General features: G+C 38.4%; 1 protein-coding gene across 3 annotated transcripts in view; it reads left to right on the forward strand.

Annotated features, from left to right (window-relative positions):
* HECW2 (HECT, C2 and WW domain containing E3 ubiquitin protein ligase 2) overlaps positions 1-18,581 on the forward strand; it is a 422,655-nt gene that overhangs the window by 223,413 nt on the left and 180,661 nt on the right. Inside the window, exon 1 of one of the 3 annotated variants that reach the window (XM_029225750.1) lies at positions 14,479-14,656. The exons of the other annotated variants lie outside the window; for them this stretch is intronic. The gene's annotated coding sequence lies outside the window, so the exon portion shown is untranslated. Of the gene's footprint in view, positions 1-14,478; positions 14,657-18,581 lie in introns of those variants that run through there. 3 annotated transcript variants of the gene reach the window in all.

Below are 18,581 nucleotides of genomic sequence, written 5' to 3' on the forward strand. Positions count from 1 at the left end.
CCATGGTGTACAATCCTTTTAATATGCTGCTGGGTACAATCTGTGATGCATTTACTGTTACGGGACTTATAATTAATCCTTTGAGAGTGTGATGAATGCTATGGGCTCTCTTTACAGGAAAAATAAAATGTATACATACATATAAAGTTTGCTTACTATTTTATGGATTTTAGCATCTTCAAAAATCTACCTTTAAGGATCCAAGGATTTGAGGTTAAGAAAAGCTTATTTAAGGTATGCTCCTAACCATAAAGGGGAATATTGTGGTTCATTCACTTACCTCTTTTCAATCTTAACTCTTAAGGAACTTTATTGTTTTGTCTTGTATAATATTATGTTTAATTTTATTTCAGTTTAAACTAGTTAAAGAACTAATGTTGGCCATGCCCTGCATTAGGTGGTGCACTCCTGGCAGTTTAGGAAAGCTCACTTCTTTATTTCACTGTAAGTTTCCAAATCATGGTTTACAGAGAGCCTTAGCATAATGACCCTTCCAACCCCAGCTGGGTCTGGTTTCTGGGAAACTTTTGCCCTCCTGGTAGGAGGTAAGTATCTGCTTCCTGACTTCCCAGAACTTCTCTGCTTTTACTTATTTTGACATAAGAAACATTTTCTGCCTATTAATAGACCGGAACCTGTCCCTTTATAATCCCTTACACTATGAGAAACTAGTGACCACCTTGAAAATTCCATTGTTGATTCATTTTTAGTGAGGATTTTGTATGGACATTTAGTTAATTTTTCTTTACTGATTTACAACTTGTTAACAACTAAGGTGCAAAAGCATTATGAATGAAAATAAAACTTTAATAGAAACTACTGTAATAGCCCACATGGTCAGAAGGGCATGTTATACTTGTTTTTCCACTAGGAGGGATGACTTCTGCTGAACCGATTTTTAGAATCAGTGACATGATAACCATGTTATCAGTGAAGTTTGTGGTCACAGAACAGTGTCTATAAGGGACTCCTGACTTTCCTGAGTATCATGCTCTAAGCATAAATGCTTATTGAAAATGGCAGCTAGTTGAACTGGAAGTCCAATAGGAAAACCCCTAATGTTACCTTCAAAAGATCCTTGTGAGGAGAAGCAGTTCTGAATGGTAAAGTAAGGATCTTCAAAAGTCTACTCCTCTAAAAGTCAATGACAACACTGGAGAAAATTTTCAAACTTAACTTTTTCAGCATTCTGGAAATCAACAGAATGCTTTTAAGTACAGGAGGAGCATTTATTCAAGAAACGGTTGAATCTCAATTAGAATAGCAGGTTTTGACTTTATGGTATTTTAACTTACTTTATTTCTATCTCCCTCTCCCCAGCTCCACGGTAGTTTTGGAAACCAAGAGCCTTGTGACCATGGTAGCTTAGAAAATCAACGACTTAATAGCCACGAACACAGGCAAAATGTGTTCCCAGATCCCCCAAAAGCCTCATGCTTAGAGAATTGTCACTACTTGACATGTCTGGCAGCCCCTGGAAGAGCCCCAATCATAGGATTTCTCTTTATTTGACCTGGGTCAGAGCTTGCTCTGTGCAAATAGCCTATCTCCAAGACATTTGTCAAAAATAATCACAGACAACTGTTTCACATCATAGCTGCCTGAGGTGGCAATACTCCTTGGGGCACACAAAGGGCTGGCCAAAAGAATGTAAAAGGATAATATGCAGGACTTTGAAAAACTTTGATATATTCTAGGGACTCTAGAAGGCCACACACATATGTAGGGCTGTGTTATGCCCAGCAAAGACCTGAGAAGGCTCTCATTTCTCTCATCTCACTGATCTTGAGACTTTGTGCAAGCAGGAAGTGTAAGCTACAGTGCTCTAAGCTGCTAGAGTGTTGAAGGTGCGATCCATCATACACGTAGAGCCCATTAGCAAAGGCTGGGAGACTTACTGGCCAAAGGCATTTAGACAAATCTCTGTCCAATTGTTATCTGACCACTAAGCTAACTTAGCATAGACTTCAGTGGCCACCCATGAGAACTGCTTCATCCCTATAAACTTCTAATAAATAGAGACATTTTCTTATACAACTACAATGTTTTTATTATGATACACAAGTATTATCCAATATTAAAATTGCACTGTTTCTTAAAAATCAGTTGGTTTACTTAAAACAAAATTCAGTAAACAATTTATTTATTATGGCACTTTTAATATAGAGCAATACCTCCTCTCCACTTTTTTTTAAAATTGGAGTATAGCATACATACTGAAAAGAAAAGTAATAAGTTTACAGCTTAATTGTCTCAAAGTGAACGCATTTATGGCAACAGCACTCAGATCAAGAAACCAAGTATTTCCATCATTCTGGAAGTCCCTCTCCTGCCTTTTCCAATCACATCCCTTTAAAAAAAATTTTTTTTATATGGACCATTTTAAAAGTCTTTATTGAGTTTTTTACAGTATCGCTGCTGTTTTATGTTATGGTTTTTTGACTGTGAGGCATGTGGGATCTTGGCTGCCCAGCCAGGGATCAAACCTGCACCCCCCGCACTGGAAGGAGAAGTCTTAACCACTGGACCACCAGGGAAGTCCCGCCAATCACATCCCTTTTTAAAGGCAGCTTAAAGTCTTGACTTCTAACACCATACATTAGTCATGCCTTTTATATTGTTTTTTGGGGGAATTAGCACATATTTAGGAAGGTCCTTATGGTGCCTTAATTCTAAATATACAGAATAATCAATTTTTACATAGGTACACACTCTTATAACTACCGCTTAGATCAAGATATAGAAACTTCTCAGCACCCCAGAAGTCATCCTCATGTTCCCTTCCAGTTATAATTCCCCTTGGGTTTGACTTCTAAAACTATAGGTTGGTTTTGCCTGTTTTCATACTGTACAAACCAATTATATAGAGTATTTCATTTTTTTCTGGTTTCTTTTTTTTTTCTTCTTTTTTAAATTTTTGGCTGCATTGGGTCTTCACTGCTGCACGCAGGCTTTCTCTAGTTGCAGTGAGCGGGGGCTACTCTTCGTTGTGGTGTGCGTGCTTCTCATTGCGGTGGCTTCTCTTGTTGTGGAGCACAGGCTCTAGGAGCGTGGGCTTCACTAGTTGTGTCACGTGGGCTCAGTAGCTGTGGCTCGCAGGCTCAGTAGCTGTGGCTCGTGGGCTGTAGAGCGCAGGCTCAGTAGTTGTGGCACACGCGCTTAGTTGCTCCGCAGCATGTGGGATCTTCCCGGACCAGGGCTCTAACCCGTGTCCCCTGCATTGGCAGGCAGATTTTTAACCACTGCACCACAAAAGTGAAGTCCCTTTTGTCTGGTTTCTTTCACTATATTCTCTCCTTGCTCCTCAGGAACAACCTGACTCCTGACCTTGGGCTCTTAACTGCTCTGCTATACTTATGGCAGTCTCACTGACCCACAACCCAAAAAAGGAGGAATGTGTGACTTGCTACTCTCAGAGTAATGAGTGGAAAAGTCATCTGAACACAGAATTAGCAATGGAAAATGTTTTTTAAAGAATTGTAAAAACGCTATGTGAGAATGCATCCAAGTAGACTTGTGCCAACAAAAAATATCCTTCTTCTTCATTTTCTTTCCTCTTTTTCTCTTTTGTATTTTATTTGGTTGGTCCACATTTTCTACTTTTGATTTAGTCTTATTGACTTGATTTACTGGCAAGAAATGGGGAGAAAAGCTTATTCTAAGCCCTTTCAGATGTTACAATTGTCACTGCATGATTAATTTGCAAAATGGAAGCTTTGCCTCATTTGTGAATTAACTATTCCGATGCCATTTAGAAGAATCTACACCAAGATAATTTTTACCAGCTTAGGTAGGGAATGCAATTGTTCCATGTACATAAACTTAAGCACATAAAGAATTAAAAGTGGCCATAATGTAAGTTTCCTCTTAGGTTATATTTGAGACTCTCTTTCTCTCTCTTCAAGGTTCTAAGAATTTATTTATTGTTTTATCACAAATGTCCAAGCTACTTCTCCTTGGCACAAACTAAGTGTGTAGCTTCAACCAAGTTGGTTTCCATTTGACTTAGAGAGTAATGTTATTAAAACTTCCTTGGCCTGCTTATGAAATTTGAGCATCTTCAAAGAGTAGTTTTTATAGAGTTTGTAACTTTTATGTATTTTTCCCCTAAAGAATGAAAACTATTTGGATTTATGTTTTGTTGTCAGACTCTTCATATTTACTTGTCAGTATAAGGAGATTATTTAGATGTGGCTTTGTGTCTGTTCCAGTATTAGTATCTCTTCAAATTTTTATTTTAACGGTTGCTCCTAAATACATACATTTGGAGACCAGTAAGTTATAAAGTGCTTCACACTTAATGATGTTTGAAATAAAGTCTGAGGGAAATAAAAACTAGGATAGAGAATCTGTTCTTACTCATTTAATCAAAAACATGTACTGGATGTTTCCCAGAACTGGATAATTTTTGGAATATGAAGATTAATAAAGTATCTTCTATGTCCTTATCTCAGATAACATAGACTGATAGAGGGGATTGGATATGACTGTATCCGCGTGGACCAGATTTTCTAACAGTGGTATAAGAGGACAAGATGAAAAAAAGAGCTTATGTGAAAATATTTTGCATAGTAGCTGATACATAATGGATATATAAGTTTTAAAAAATGTCATCTTGATGAAAAAAGTAAAACTTGTTTTTCTGGTAGAATTTATTCAGGTTTCTTTAAAGAGAAACTGGAAATGATATTTATGGCCATGAATGTTTACAATGGTTGATTGTACTGTGATTTTTCTGTGTGGGGGGCGTGTGTGCACATGCGCACGCACACGGGCCTGTGTTTACAGTGGAAGTTGGAGACTGTGAAATAGCCTGGGAATCTGAATTATTTGGGTATTTATGTTTGATTTAAATTGATGTCATAATTCCATTTGGAGCAGATCTCTTTGAGTTGATGACTATTCAGTACTTGGAGTTTTGAATACAATTTTAAACTCAGATTTAAACTAGTTTTTGTGTGCCATCTTTCACTTCAATTTTTTTTTTTTTACAATTCCTTTACCAGATGTATCTTGAATTTGTGTTTTGTCCCCTGGAGGTGTCCTTATGATGAATGATACTTGTGTTTTTTAGTATCTTGAGACGTATGGTGTATTGATAATGTGTGGTTAGCTACAAGGTCACTTTTTTGGCCAACTCCACTTGATAAATAACAACTCCTTTTGAATGAGTACTTAAATCCACACTATAAGTAATATTTTCAAGTGTCAGTATAGATAGGTTTGCAAGGGAAACTTTATTTTTTTATTTATTACTGTTTCTGTATTTCTCTAAGCCAGATTGAAGCCTCTCTTTTCTGATTATTAAAGTAATGCAAGTTCATTATAGAAAAGGTAGAAAATATAGAAGAATATTAGGAACACTTAAGTCTTCCTGCCAAGCAATAATTACTCTGAACATTTTGGCATATTCCTTTTACAATTTTATTTTTATAAATATCATACGTATGTTTAAGGTCAATTAAGCTCATACATATAACTCTGCAGTACATTTTTCCACTTATTATATCATGACCATTTCCCATGTCATTCAAAATTATCTGGGAACATAGTGTAATGACTACATAATATTCTATAATATGGCTGTGTCATAATTTACCTATTCATCTTTTTTGGACACTTAATCTAGTTTCTAATTATTACAGATCATGACACAGTGACCACTGAATTTATATAATCTTTGGTGGCACGTATTTCTTGAACATGCATATTATTTTTCTTATTAAACCATTTTTTCATGTGTAAAATAATTCTTACTTTCCTGGTGATTCCCCCCCACACCCCAACCTTGTACTATTATTCTTTACTGAAGGAAGTTTTTAAATTTAAAAAACAATAGCTTTTTTTTAAGATTGAGTTGTTTAAACATAAACTCTAAAACAGATTAGAAGGTAAAATTACAAATCCTGATGATAGCAGTTTATAAGGGAAATGCTTACAGATCCTTAAATATAGCTTTGTAGGGAAGGGCGGCAGTGAATCAAGTTGTTACAATTTGTTCCAGGAAAGGCATTTTGGATGAATGCCATCTATTTTTACAAAGATGTCTTACGATTTTAGTTTTATCTACTCCACTTAACCTTTCCCAAAGTGATTGCTGAAGCAAATGTATGTAATACAATAAAAAGAATTAACATAATTGTAATTCCTTTAGTTAAAGGCAATTCTTTTTCTCCAACAATGTTACTTGAATTTTAATAAAAGGATTGAATTTAAGCCTGGTTGAATCATGTTAGATAACCTAGATCCAAGTGACTTCTGAGGTCAGTTCATCTAGCCAGTTGCCTTCTTGGTGGACTGTCATTAATCTACTTAGTATTCATATTTGCCACAGAAGTAGAATTCTGAAAACTTCTCCAAATAGTCCAATGATTTAGATCTTCTCTATTGAGAATAAAGACAACACTAGAATCTGAGAGTTACTGATAGTCACACAGGCACACTGTCTCCTTGCTTTATGTAGCTTTACAGTGCTCTCAAAATCATGCTGGTTATACATTGTTATTATCCCCGTTTTATTTATTTAAACATTTTAAAAAATATTTATTTATTTGGTTGCACTGGTTCTTAGTTACGGCAGTCAGGCTCCTTAGTTGTGGCACATGCATGTGCTCCTCAGTTGCGGTTGGTGGGCTCCTTAGTTGTGGCATACAAACTCTTAGTTGCGGCTCGCATATGGGATCTAGTTCCCTGACCAGGGATTGAACCCCGGCCCACTGCATTGGGAGCGCGGAGTCCTAACCACTGTGCCACCAGAGAAGTCCCTATCCCCATCTTATAAATGAGTGAGTTAAAGTTTGTAGAAGGTTACTCATTTGGCCAATGTCACACAGCTAATAGGTGTCCATTTTGGCTGCAGAACCAGTGCTATTCTGTACTGCCTTCAAGCTGTCAGAGAGTTCTTAGTCATATGAACTGACTAAACTGACTACGTGAAAAAATGTCTTAAATTGGATTAAAAAATGTTAAGAAAACATAATGAACAAACTTAGTGTGTGACATAACTTTTAAGCATCACAGAACAAACTTGGATATTTAAAGCTTGGCTTTATTCTCTTTTAAAAAGGAGGTATAATTATTTAGTAGAAAAAAAACTTCATTTTTCATTCTTCCTGGCTAGAAATCTTGGCAGCTAGGAGTGCTGTTGCTATTATTGTGAGTTTGTTTGTTGTGTGTACAGATTCATGCTCCCAGATTCTCCATCCCCACCTTTTGTAAACACCATGTTTAACTTGGAAGAGGAAAAAGTTATTTTTGGCAACACTGGTAGAGCAAAAGTAGCAACTGCAGGGAGGCATGAAGGGAAATACTGACCTGAGCCAGGAATTGTAGAAATATGTCTACAATTTAACTTCAATTCTGTTTAGAATGCAGGTCTCTAACAAGAGAAAGAATTATTATTCAAGGTTTACTAGGAGGCAGGAAAACTGCAAAATGAGATCTGTGTCTGTGTACTTATGACTGAAATAATGTACTGATACTTTGTGCTTCTTATTACTGTTTTCATTGCCAAAAATCATGAAAATCATTAGCTGATAGGGCCCAATGCTAAGATGGCTAGGCTGCTATTTGAGAATAGCCTGAAGCAATAGTTTCATGTCAACAAAGATTCACAGACAGAGTATAGATATTGTATAGATATAATATCTATACCCTCAAGTGATAAAGTTCATCATTGAATTCTCAAATATTAAAACTCAAGGATTTCTTTGCAAGTTGAAAGATACACATTTATAATAAGTGAAACAAGGGTTGCTTTTTGCTGTTGAAAGTAAACTTTTAGGAAATTTTACTAAAATATTATTCTAAGAGGTGGTACAAGCTAAAAAAATGGTTGGTCAATTCACGTAACACATAGATTGGTGTATTGCTGACAGATTCAGAGTGAGTTATTATGAGAAGATGAAGACGTTAGTTCAGACAGTCATTCAATAGATCATTTCTGGCCCCTAACCTTTGGAAATGATATTACAGAAAGCCACTTTTATATCAAACCCTGGGCTAAGAGGCTCCCTGGCCTGACCAAGCATGGCTCATTATTCCATCTAGAGTATGCCAGAGTTTCTCAGATTACCTATGGTCGTTCAGATCCATCACAGACACTGATCTTTCGTTAGTCAGAATAAAAATAAACTATTAGAAGAATGAAATTGAATAAAAAACAAGATCCTCAGGATATAAGCCCACATTTTTATTATTAGATTGAACAGACTTAAAATTACTCTGACAAATTTCTGTAAAAGTTTCTAAAGGGCTCAATTTCTGTACTTTTCTCAGGTGATTAACAGCCAGCTTATGGCCCAGTGCTGGCCCATGGCCCATATTTTGAGGAGCACTGTTCTAGATTTAAATACAGACAAAAACTTTTTTTCTCATGTTAGTGTCCCTTCCCATCTTTCATTTTTCCTGTACTTTCTTGTCTTCTTCTTACATAGTTTTCCTCTTTTCTTAAGATGGATTGGAAATAATCAACATGAGAATTGTTAGGGTAGGTAACACTGCAAAGGTACAAAGATGCATGTCTCTTTTTGAGTTTTCTACTAAAACGAATTTACAAAATCAAATATGACATTCATATACACACATACCTTAATATATGGTCTGTTGGATTTTGACTCCAGGTCAGTGTCTCTTAAAGTGTGGTTTAAGGACCAACTATATCAGAATTAGCTCGGGTAATTGTTTAAAAATGAAGACTTCTAAGACCCATCTTATACCTACTGAATCAGAATTTCTCTGGTTTGCTCTATGAAATATAGTCTGAATTTTAAACATGAGTCTCACCAGTTGATTCTAATACACAATAGAATTTGAGCTCTACTCTTTAAGGGTGTGGTAATCTGTGTGGTTATTCGATTCTGTATCATACACTATGGTGGTATATTATAAATGCCAATTCTGAAATGTCCACTATTGTGAATATTTTGGAGTCTCTATATATGTGCTTTCAGCAGAGAATCTCCAGGATATTATTGGGTTCATTGCTATCTCAGACATATACAAAGCCTTACTGGAAAAAGGTATGTTTTCATTTTACAGACAGAAGCAAAGAACACACATACACAAATAAAATAATTGTACATCCTTCTTTACTGTAATGATTTTACAGCCTTCTCATTTTATTTTCAAAGTTTTACATACCTAAAATCTATTCTTAAATTCACCTTGCTTTATATAATATAATTTTATTTGGAATAAAAAGTAGCATAGGGGCTTCCTTGGTGGCGCAGTGGTTGAGAGTCCGCCTGCTAATGCAGGGGACACGGGTTCATGCCCCAGTCCGGGAAGATCCCACATGCCGCGGAGCGGCTGGGCCCGTGAGCCATGGCCACTGAGCCTGCGCGTCCAGAGCCTGTGCTCCGCAACGGGAGAGGCCACAACAGTGAGAGGCCCGCGTACCGCAAAAAAAAAAAAAGGAAAGTAGCATAGCTACAGAATCCATTAACCATGTAATTAAACAGTTGTTACGAATTGAATGAGACATGTGGGATTGTATATAAACCACGTTAATATTTCATTTAAAAACACTTCTCTTTACATTAATCTGGGGTTAATACAAAATTTATTGTTAAGGAAAAATATTATATTCTTAGGTGTTAATACCAAATTCACCCATAAGGAAAAATAATATATCCTTAGATATATTATTCAAGGTACACGTCAGTCAAATAAAGGAGCCTCTGCTATAGCTGGATCTTTATTTCAGTAGTGGAAATTACTAAAAAAAAAAACCAAACACCACCACATTTATTCTTATTTGTGTATTCCTTTCAGAGTTTTTGGCACATTATATCCTGTGTGTGTATTTGTCTTTTAGAAATAGAAGAGTGAGGGTCATTTATTCTTGTTTAGGAAAGCAGTAGATCATAATCCTGATATTTTGTCTTGAATGGACAGTGATAAAGGGATTTCCTTATTCACTTAAGATAAGAAAATCAGTTCTTTGGGGACTTCACTCTCTTCCCAAGCATAATGATAACTTCCCAGGTAAAACTGCAAAACCCTAAGAAAGTAACAGGTCCATACTTGTATCTACTGAACTCAGAATACCACAAGAATGTTGCTGATGTGAAATTATGCAGGCTACTGGAAAATTTTCCTCTGGACCTTTCAACCTTGCCATTGTGTGCCCTTGATCAAGTTACTGGACCTCTCCAAACTGTTTCCTCATAAGGATAACAAGACCTCTTAGAATTGCGGGGAGAACTCTATCAGTTAATGATTCTGAAATACCGAGCACAGTTCTTGGCATTGGTGAGTGGTAGTCAGTAACCTGGGGAATTTGTATAGCAGTGGGAAATGTGTGGGTAATCTCTGATGTCATGCAAACTCTAGATTTGAAATTCAGCTGGTTTCCTGCTAATCTTGTGTTAGCAAGTAATGCAATCCATCTATCCCCCATTTTTCTTAATCTGTGAAATGGGAATTGTAGTGACGATTCCAGAAGGTTATTATGAGGATTAAATGAGGGAATGTGTGCCTGGCACATAGAAGTTTCTTAATAGATAACAGGTGATAGCCATTAGTATTTTTATTGAATTTGATTGCATACCACTTTCTAAGATAAATTTAAAACAAACAAACATGTTTCATGTACATGTATCTACTTGAGTTTAGTTTTGAGCGTCCTCCCCTTGATCTTTTAGCAGCTGTCTCATTTTAAAATTTATTTTCAAAAGCTTTCTGATTTACACACGAACCAATGTGTATTTCCATTGGAAGATGTTGGGAATCCGAAAACAGAGTGGTGATGAAATGAGTATTCATCTGGCTGCTTTACGAACACAATTTCAGAAGAAAAAGCAGGCAATACAAATTGCAGCAGATAGGCAGACCCTTGCTGCAAGACTTCAGTAATGCATATGAGTGATGTCAGACTCACAGGCATGCAAAATGCATTAAACACAAAGGAAATTCATAATGGGCTTTTCAGGAAGAGGGTTGTTGCTTCCTGATGTGCTAACCTTGATTCTGCTTCGTGTTTTTGGTGCCCGCATAAAGATAGCTGGAGGAAACACTTGGAGTTTTCCATTGTCAGTCTGTATTGTAATCTAAGAATTGTGTTTTACTCTTCTCTACCTTATTCTTAATAAATATTCTGTGAGCTTTGGGGAATAGGCTACTTCAGTTAAGTGATGTCTTTAATTTATATGATTAATTCATTCAGCAGCCACAAATCACAGTTCTACCCACAAGCATCCTTGTTGATCAATAGATCAGAATGCTGAGAATGTGATAATCAGTTGGGCTTTCAGAAGGAGAGCTTAAGGAGATGGGGAAAGGGACATTTCCTTTCCCTTATTTTTTTTATTTTTATTTTTTTGCGGTACGCGGGCCTCTCACTGTTGTGGCCTCTCCCATTGCGCAGCACAGGCTCCGGACGCGCAGGCTCAGCGGCCGTGGCTCACGGGCCCAGCCGCTCCGTGGCATGTGGGATCTTCCCGGACCGGGGCACGAACCCGTGTCCCCTGCATCGGCAGGCGGACTCTCAACCACTGCGCCACCAGGGAAGCCCTCCTTTCCCTTATTCTTAAGCTTCCTTTTCTCTCCCTATACACTGATGCTTAAATTTTCTAGTCTGTTCTCCTTCCATGGCCTCATACTTCCCTCATCCTCTGTGCTCTAGTCACACTGGTCTTCCTTCAGTCTCTGAAAGGGCCATGCTGCTTCCTACCACAGGGCCTCAGCACAGCTTTTCTGTCTGGAATGAACTCTCTCTCCTCTTCCCTCCTCCCCTCCCCAATTCCTAGTGGCCACTTAGCCCACACACTGATTCCTTGAGGGAGCTTTCTCTTATTCTCTGGCCTGGGTCATGTCCCCAGCTCATCCATTGCCTTACCACCTTCTCTTTTTCCTTTGTAGCATGTATCATAATAGTAACTAAAGAATTCACTTTATATTTGTTATTTAGTGTTTCTCTCTAAAATAGAAGCTCTGCAAGAAGAAGGAGGGACTGTGTTTGTCTTGTTCACATATGTCTCCCAGTGCCTAGCACCTATATGATAGCATAGTAGGTGAAAATGCTAAGGTGTTATATGGATGCAAAATTGGTATTAATGTGCTTCACCATTTTATTTGTTGCTATGGATTTTTTTTTTTTTTGGTGTTTTCTTCAAGGGTGTGGTTTGGAGGAAGGAACGGCATATGTAAATTTCAAGGCCTGACACTATCGTCCTCTGGCTGTACTTTCTCAATACAGTAGTTTATTGTGGGTGAAGAGGTACTGGCTGAACTACTTGTATTTAAGAAACAGCATCCCCATGAAAGGGTACATGTATGTGATGGCCTTAAGGCTAAGCTCTAATGTTCATCTAACCTCCCTTGCTCCACTCTATTAGTTTCTTTCATGATCATCTTGGGAAAATCTATGTTCTGTTATGACAAAGGCTTGTGCTGTGGAGAAGCAGATTTCCTTTACATAGGAAAGTAGCCTGTTTGTCACAAGTGAGTGTCAGTGACACGTGGATGGACCAGAATCTAGAGTTCAGCTAAAGTGGCGTATCTGACAACTGTTACAATATTTGGAAGGCAAGGAAACGTGGCTTGGAGGGCCAGAGTGGTGGGAGCATCAAGTGGGTCCAGGGCCCTGGGAGTTGAGTGGAGGTAAGGGTTAAACACTGGGGTTGAAAACAGAGATGCTGACATTGTTGAGCAGTCTGTTGTTCATAGGCTCTAGCCATCTTTCATGCCAATAATAGGAAATAAATTCATCCTTTCTGGCTTATTTTTTCTAATCTCCTAATGGTGACTGAGGCTGCTGTGGGCCCATTGGCCACCTATTTATTAGTGAGGTCATGGCATTTTCACAGTGTTATTTGGGGAGGCAGTGTATTATAACAGGGTTTGGGCTTGGGTGTATTCAGATCTGACTTTAATCCTGGTTGTTATCACTTTCTCTCTGTGAGTCTCAGTTTCCTCATTTGTAAAATGGACCTAATAACACTACTGACCTCAGTTTTAGAGCTCGGTGGCATTCATTAGAGACTATTTCTAAAGCATTTACTATGTGTTCCTGGTACATAGTAGGCATTCCATAAATGCTTGCTATTATTGTTGTTTGCTAGGATGTACCTAGAAATCCACAATGATTTGTCCTAAGACATGGCTGGGTTTGCATGTCCAGAAGAGGCCTGGACAGGGTGGGGGTGGTTCTGGAGTGACAAGCTTGCTGTGTTCACTCAATCTATTCCAGAATCAGCCCAAAGTTCTGTGCACCTTTGAAGTTTCATGGCAAACTATGTCTGGGTTAAGGGAACAGTGGAGAGGAAATTGCAGCCACCAAATGTACCATGGAGCTTAAATCTAGTCTGCCCCACTTCACAGCAAAAGCACGTGACAACTGAGCACATCTCATCTTGCTTTCCTGGAAGTTTTGCTGGAAAGAGATGGTCTTGTAGCCTTTGATTGTACTCATGCATTCAACCAGCACTTAAAAATTGCAATGATGGGGCTTCCCTGGTAGTGCAGTGGTTGAGAGTCTGCCTGCCAATGCAGGGGACACGGGCTTGTTCCCCGGTCTGGGAGGATCCCACATGCCGCGGAGCGGCTGGGCCCATGAGCCATGGCCGCTGAGCCTGCGCGTCCGGAGCCTGTGCCCCGCAACGGGAGAGGCCACAAGAGTGAGAGGCCTGCGTACAGCAAAAAAAAAAAAAAAAAAAAATTGCAGTGATGGCACTGGGTGGGTGAACAGCTTTACGAGGCCCCTTTCCCCATTGAAGAACAACGCATCTGAACTGGAGATTCTCATACCACAACCGCTTCCTAGAATAAGACAGGAGTACCAGGTAAATTGGTGATTGTGTCTATTTTTGCATTAAAAGTAGGGTCTGAAAATAACTTATGTACTGATAACCACATTTGGCGATTTTCATGAAAGCTATATGATATATGAAAAAGTTTTAGTCCTTTTTCACAGTTTGAAACCACAAGTCCAGAAACTCTATTCTGGATTGGCTAGGATACTATTTCAGTAACTTAAATTAAGTCTGTATCTGATTAATGGTAACAGTAAATTAGAGTTTCCCAGATAGTGGCCACTCTATTCTGAGTAAATCAAACAGAAAAACCCCCCTCTGTGATAACAGTCAGCTTGTTGACATCAGCCCCCTGTGTGTGTGAGTGTGTGTGTGTACACACATAACTTTTTCTTTGGAATTCTCCCATGGAAAAGCAAAGGAAGGAAGCTGAGGGGAGGATGGGGCGATTGCATCCTGTGCTTTACAGGGGCGTGGCCGCAACTGCCTCAGCTGCGGGGACACTGATACATGATTTTTTTTCACTTCGGATGCCTGAACAGTGATAAGTCTTGATGAAAGGCAGGGGCGGCTCTCAGTGTTGTTTATAGCTGGACAGGAGTCTCCTAGTAGCAGCCTGCTCGAGTCCCACTCGGTATTTCACTGCTAGAACTTTGGGGAAGAGGAAGGACAGCAGGCGCATCTGAAGTGGACCCGCAGAGCTCTCCCCGCCGCATTAGGATTTCAGACCCTCTTTGACTTCAGTTCGGGCCACGCTTATGAATGACATTGCCAAGTGGGTAGGCCAGGTACATGGTTTTAAGGAGAATGAAATGTCTCTTCATGCCGCTTCCTAAATCTGATTTGAAATGATGGATTCTGCCCTGACAAAGGCAGAGAGGAACTCTTTGGGATTTTATGAGGTAAGGTATTAGAAAGTTCTGTGAAATGAATTCCACCCTCATCTGATTTCTGTGTCCAACTGTTTGGGATTCACAGTTGTCTCTGCCTTTCTTTTTGAAAAATTCTTAATGCTGTCCCCTCCCAGCTTGGTTAGGGACAATTATTAACAAATTCTGTAGTGCATTCATCACATTTGTCATTTGACATTTCAACATAGGAGATCAGTGTTGGGATTAAAGCTTTTGTAAAACTTTTACAAATAAAATGCAGTCCGCTCACTGAATTTCTAGAGTCCCATTGGTTTTAGATGAATTATTTTACTGTGAAGTTAAGTACAGGTTCTACCTACAAGAATGCTTTTGAAAATGGCATTAGACTGAGTCCAAAGAGGTTTCATGACAGCTCAGCTGCCTTTGGAATAATAATGTTTTTGATGGATTTAAAAACTCTTCTCTCAGGGAATGAGATGTTAAAACAGATTTATTTATAATGTAACATTTTTGTGGACAAGTATTCATTCATAGGGATTCATATTCTAGAGACTAATGATTTAACAACAATCTTACAACAAAACTTTAACTCAAGATTAAAACCATGTTTTTAAAAAATATTGTGGAAACTGTGGCAAACTGGCCCAGTCTTCTATAGACCTTATAAATCTGCTTCAATTAATTGTTTAAAAACTGGGATGAATGCAGGGCAAAATTTCAGTTCTATTTTAATTTTTTCAAATTAGTGTTTTTGAATGAAAAAAATTTTGGGGGGGAGGGCTATATGCCAAAAATAGTTCTCAAGGGGGGTAGGGATGTTATTTTTTATTGTCATAAAGCATGTAATTGGCATTTAGTGCCTGGGAGCTGGGGATGCTTAACCATTCCTATAATGTACTGGACAGACTCTTACAAAGAATTATCTGCTAGAATGCCAGGAGCATCCTTAATGAGAAACATTGATACATGCTCAGTTTAATGAAAAGGAAGTTGATGATTTAGTAAAGATTCAGGTGAGCAGTCTAATCTCTGGGAAGGTTATCCATCTTCTGATCAAGACATTTTGGGGAAGGGCCCAAGGGAGTAGCCACTCAGCAAAATTATTCTTTAGAATCAGTAGCAATAACTGTTCCAGAAAGATTGCTCCCACATATTTCTTATTAATATTTTCATAACTAGTTTGGATTAGCTCTAACAAGTATCTGGTTCATTTCAATAAGGGCAACCTCCTTCTTTAAATAAAGTTATCTATTACAGGTTCCAATCCTTATTATATGAGCTCATTAAGATCAAAGGAGTAATTTACCCTGAACCAAACGATGATTTGGTACTAAACATTATATTTTATAATGGTACATTTCTCAGAATCTTCAGTTATCATGTGCAATGTAAGAGTAACATCCTGGAAGATCTAGAGGTTGCTTTTAAACTTCACTTAGTATTAGAAGGAATTACCTATGAGTGAGAGCTTAGTGTATGCATGGTATTTAAAAAAATAGAGGAAAGAAAGGAGGATATATAGTCAAAACATTATAATTCCTGATGACTTTTTATACAAAGTGCTGTGACAGAGATTCCCAAGTTGAAACTGTATTCCAAGTCTTGGATTTATTGTGTAGGGAGATGAGGGCACCTCTGCCTGACTCTTTATTAAGCCAGGCTTGAAGCTCATTGACAGAACTTTCAGCTCTGAGTGACCCTCCATCCAAGAACTGGGCAGTATTCAGATACTCTGTGTGGGAGACTGTGCTACACGGTGTAGTACATGGTATAATGTGCAATTTCTGTACATACGGCCTGCACTTTTGCTGCCTGGTCATTTGGCATCCATTGCTTAAGAAAGCAGAGTCTCCAAAAACATAAAAATAACTATGCTTTTGGGTTTTTTTTATATCGTTTTTTATGCTTTTGTTTTAATTTATGAAATATCAGAATAAGACAATGGCTTTAAAGGAAATAAATTTAAAAAGTTAAAAGGAAAGAAGTTGAGGAATTGTGCTTTTGAGTATTAAAAACATAGCACTCTTTAAAAAGGATGAAATAAACACCTACACATGTATAATAGCTCCTAATATGAACCAGGTTCACATCCTGTACACACGTCCTCCTCACAGCTTTCTGAGCTAGGAGTGCCATTATCATTTTACAGAATAGAGAAATGGAGTCTTTGCAGTTTTAAGACTTGCCCAAGGTCATACATTCTGTAAATGGGAAAAATGGAATTTAAACTCAGGCCTGCTGTTTCTTGAAGTTCTGGGATCTTAGCATCACACAGCAGCCACAGCCTGGTAACACCATTATCAAGCAGCATACTACTTTCATTACACCTGTAATAAATGATGTGTACCTAAAAACAAAAGCCATACTACACACCATCTACAAGCTGGCCCTGCCTGTCTCTCTGATCTCATCTTCTCCCACTCTTGGCCTCATCCTTCACTCTGCATCACTTTGTTTTTCCTAGGAACACAGTGGGCTTGTCCTGTTTCAGGGTCCTTGCATTTTCGTTTGTTGCCTTTTCCCAAATCTCCCAGTGGAAAGCAGTCTCACTTCATTCAAGGCCCTGTTCAAATGTTTCCCTCATCAACCTACATAAAATAGTACTCTCCCACCACTCTCTCTCCCCCTCCCATTCCCTGGCTGTCTTCCTTCAACCCATGTCACCACCACCTGACATTACGTTGTCTCTACTACACTACCTGACATACACATTATTTTGTGTCTGATTATTCATCGCTTTTCCCACTGGACCAAAATCTCCACAAGGAGAGGGACTTTCACTGGCAGAGAGGGGATGCTCAGTAAATATTTGTTCAATTAATTTTCAGTGATTTTCATTTCCATCATTACTTCCGTAATTGTTTTCTTTCTGTTTTTAGGCCTTAAAGTCTTCCTTCTAACTCTTGTTAGCCTGTCATCACCTTGCCCCACATGATGGACCTTTAGAAAAAGATCATTTACCTACTCTTTCTCATGAAATTTCTTTAGCAATATGAAGTCTTGTTCTAATCTGTCAGCTTTGGAAGGGGATTGAAGCATTTTAGTGTCATCGTTATAGAATATTCATATAGGACCTAAAAGAGAATCATGTGCCAAGGTGTTTACCAAGCTACCATGTGCTGACCATGCTTGACCCTTTGAAAGAGCTGAGGCTTACATTCTCATTGTTAAAGTGTAATCGCTGGAGGAAATATAGCCATGCAAACTGTGATGGGGAAAATTATGTTCTGACAGCAATGTGTGCTTCATGAAGACATTGGAAATTTTTTTTTTTTTTTTTTTGCGGTACGCGGGCCTCTCACTGTTGTGACCTCTCCCGTTGCGGAGCACAGGCTCCGGACGCGCAGGCTCAGCGGCCATGGCTCACGGGCCCAGCCGCTCCGCGGCACGTGGGATCCTCCCGGACCGGAGCACGAACCCGTGTCCCCTGCATCGGCAGCCGGACTGCAACCACTGCGCCACCAGGGAAGCCCGACATTGGAAATTTTTAAGCCTCAAATTTTATAAAGATCACCGAATTCCTGCTGATATTTCTAACATGAAATTGGCTATAACTATTACCAGTTGCATATTCTGTTTTCACAATATTTATTATAAATTTTTAGAGTAGCCAAATTAAATAGATTATTTGATATAAGTAAACTTTTAATAATTTTTTCATTTGAGGTATTATCAAAGAATTTGAGTTTCCTATGTTCTATATAGGACAGTATTCAGTTGGGGAAAAAGTAAATGTTAATTTAGAAATGCTCTGAAAGTCTTCATCAGGAAAAAAAACTTGTTTAAGATGTTTCAAAGGCCTTTACCAGAAACTGGTTATGTGATCTTAAGTAAGCTAGTTCATCTTTTTGTGCATTTGGTGTGATGGACTATAAGCTATAAACAAAGTTGAATGTCAACTCAGCATAGCAATGTGATTGAATTAATTAGAAATTCTTGTTATAAAGATTGAGAG

The sequence above is a fragment of the Monodon monoceros genome, unplaced genomic scaffold, assembly GCF_005190385.1.
Source record: "Monodon monoceros isolate NGI ecotype Baffin Bay Population unplaced genomic scaffold, NGI_Narwhal_1 Super_Scaffold_16, whole genome shotgun sequence".
In the NCBI taxonomy this organism is placed as follows: Eukaryota; Metazoa; Chordata; class Mammalia; order Artiodactyla; family Monodontidae; genus Monodon; species Monodon monoceros.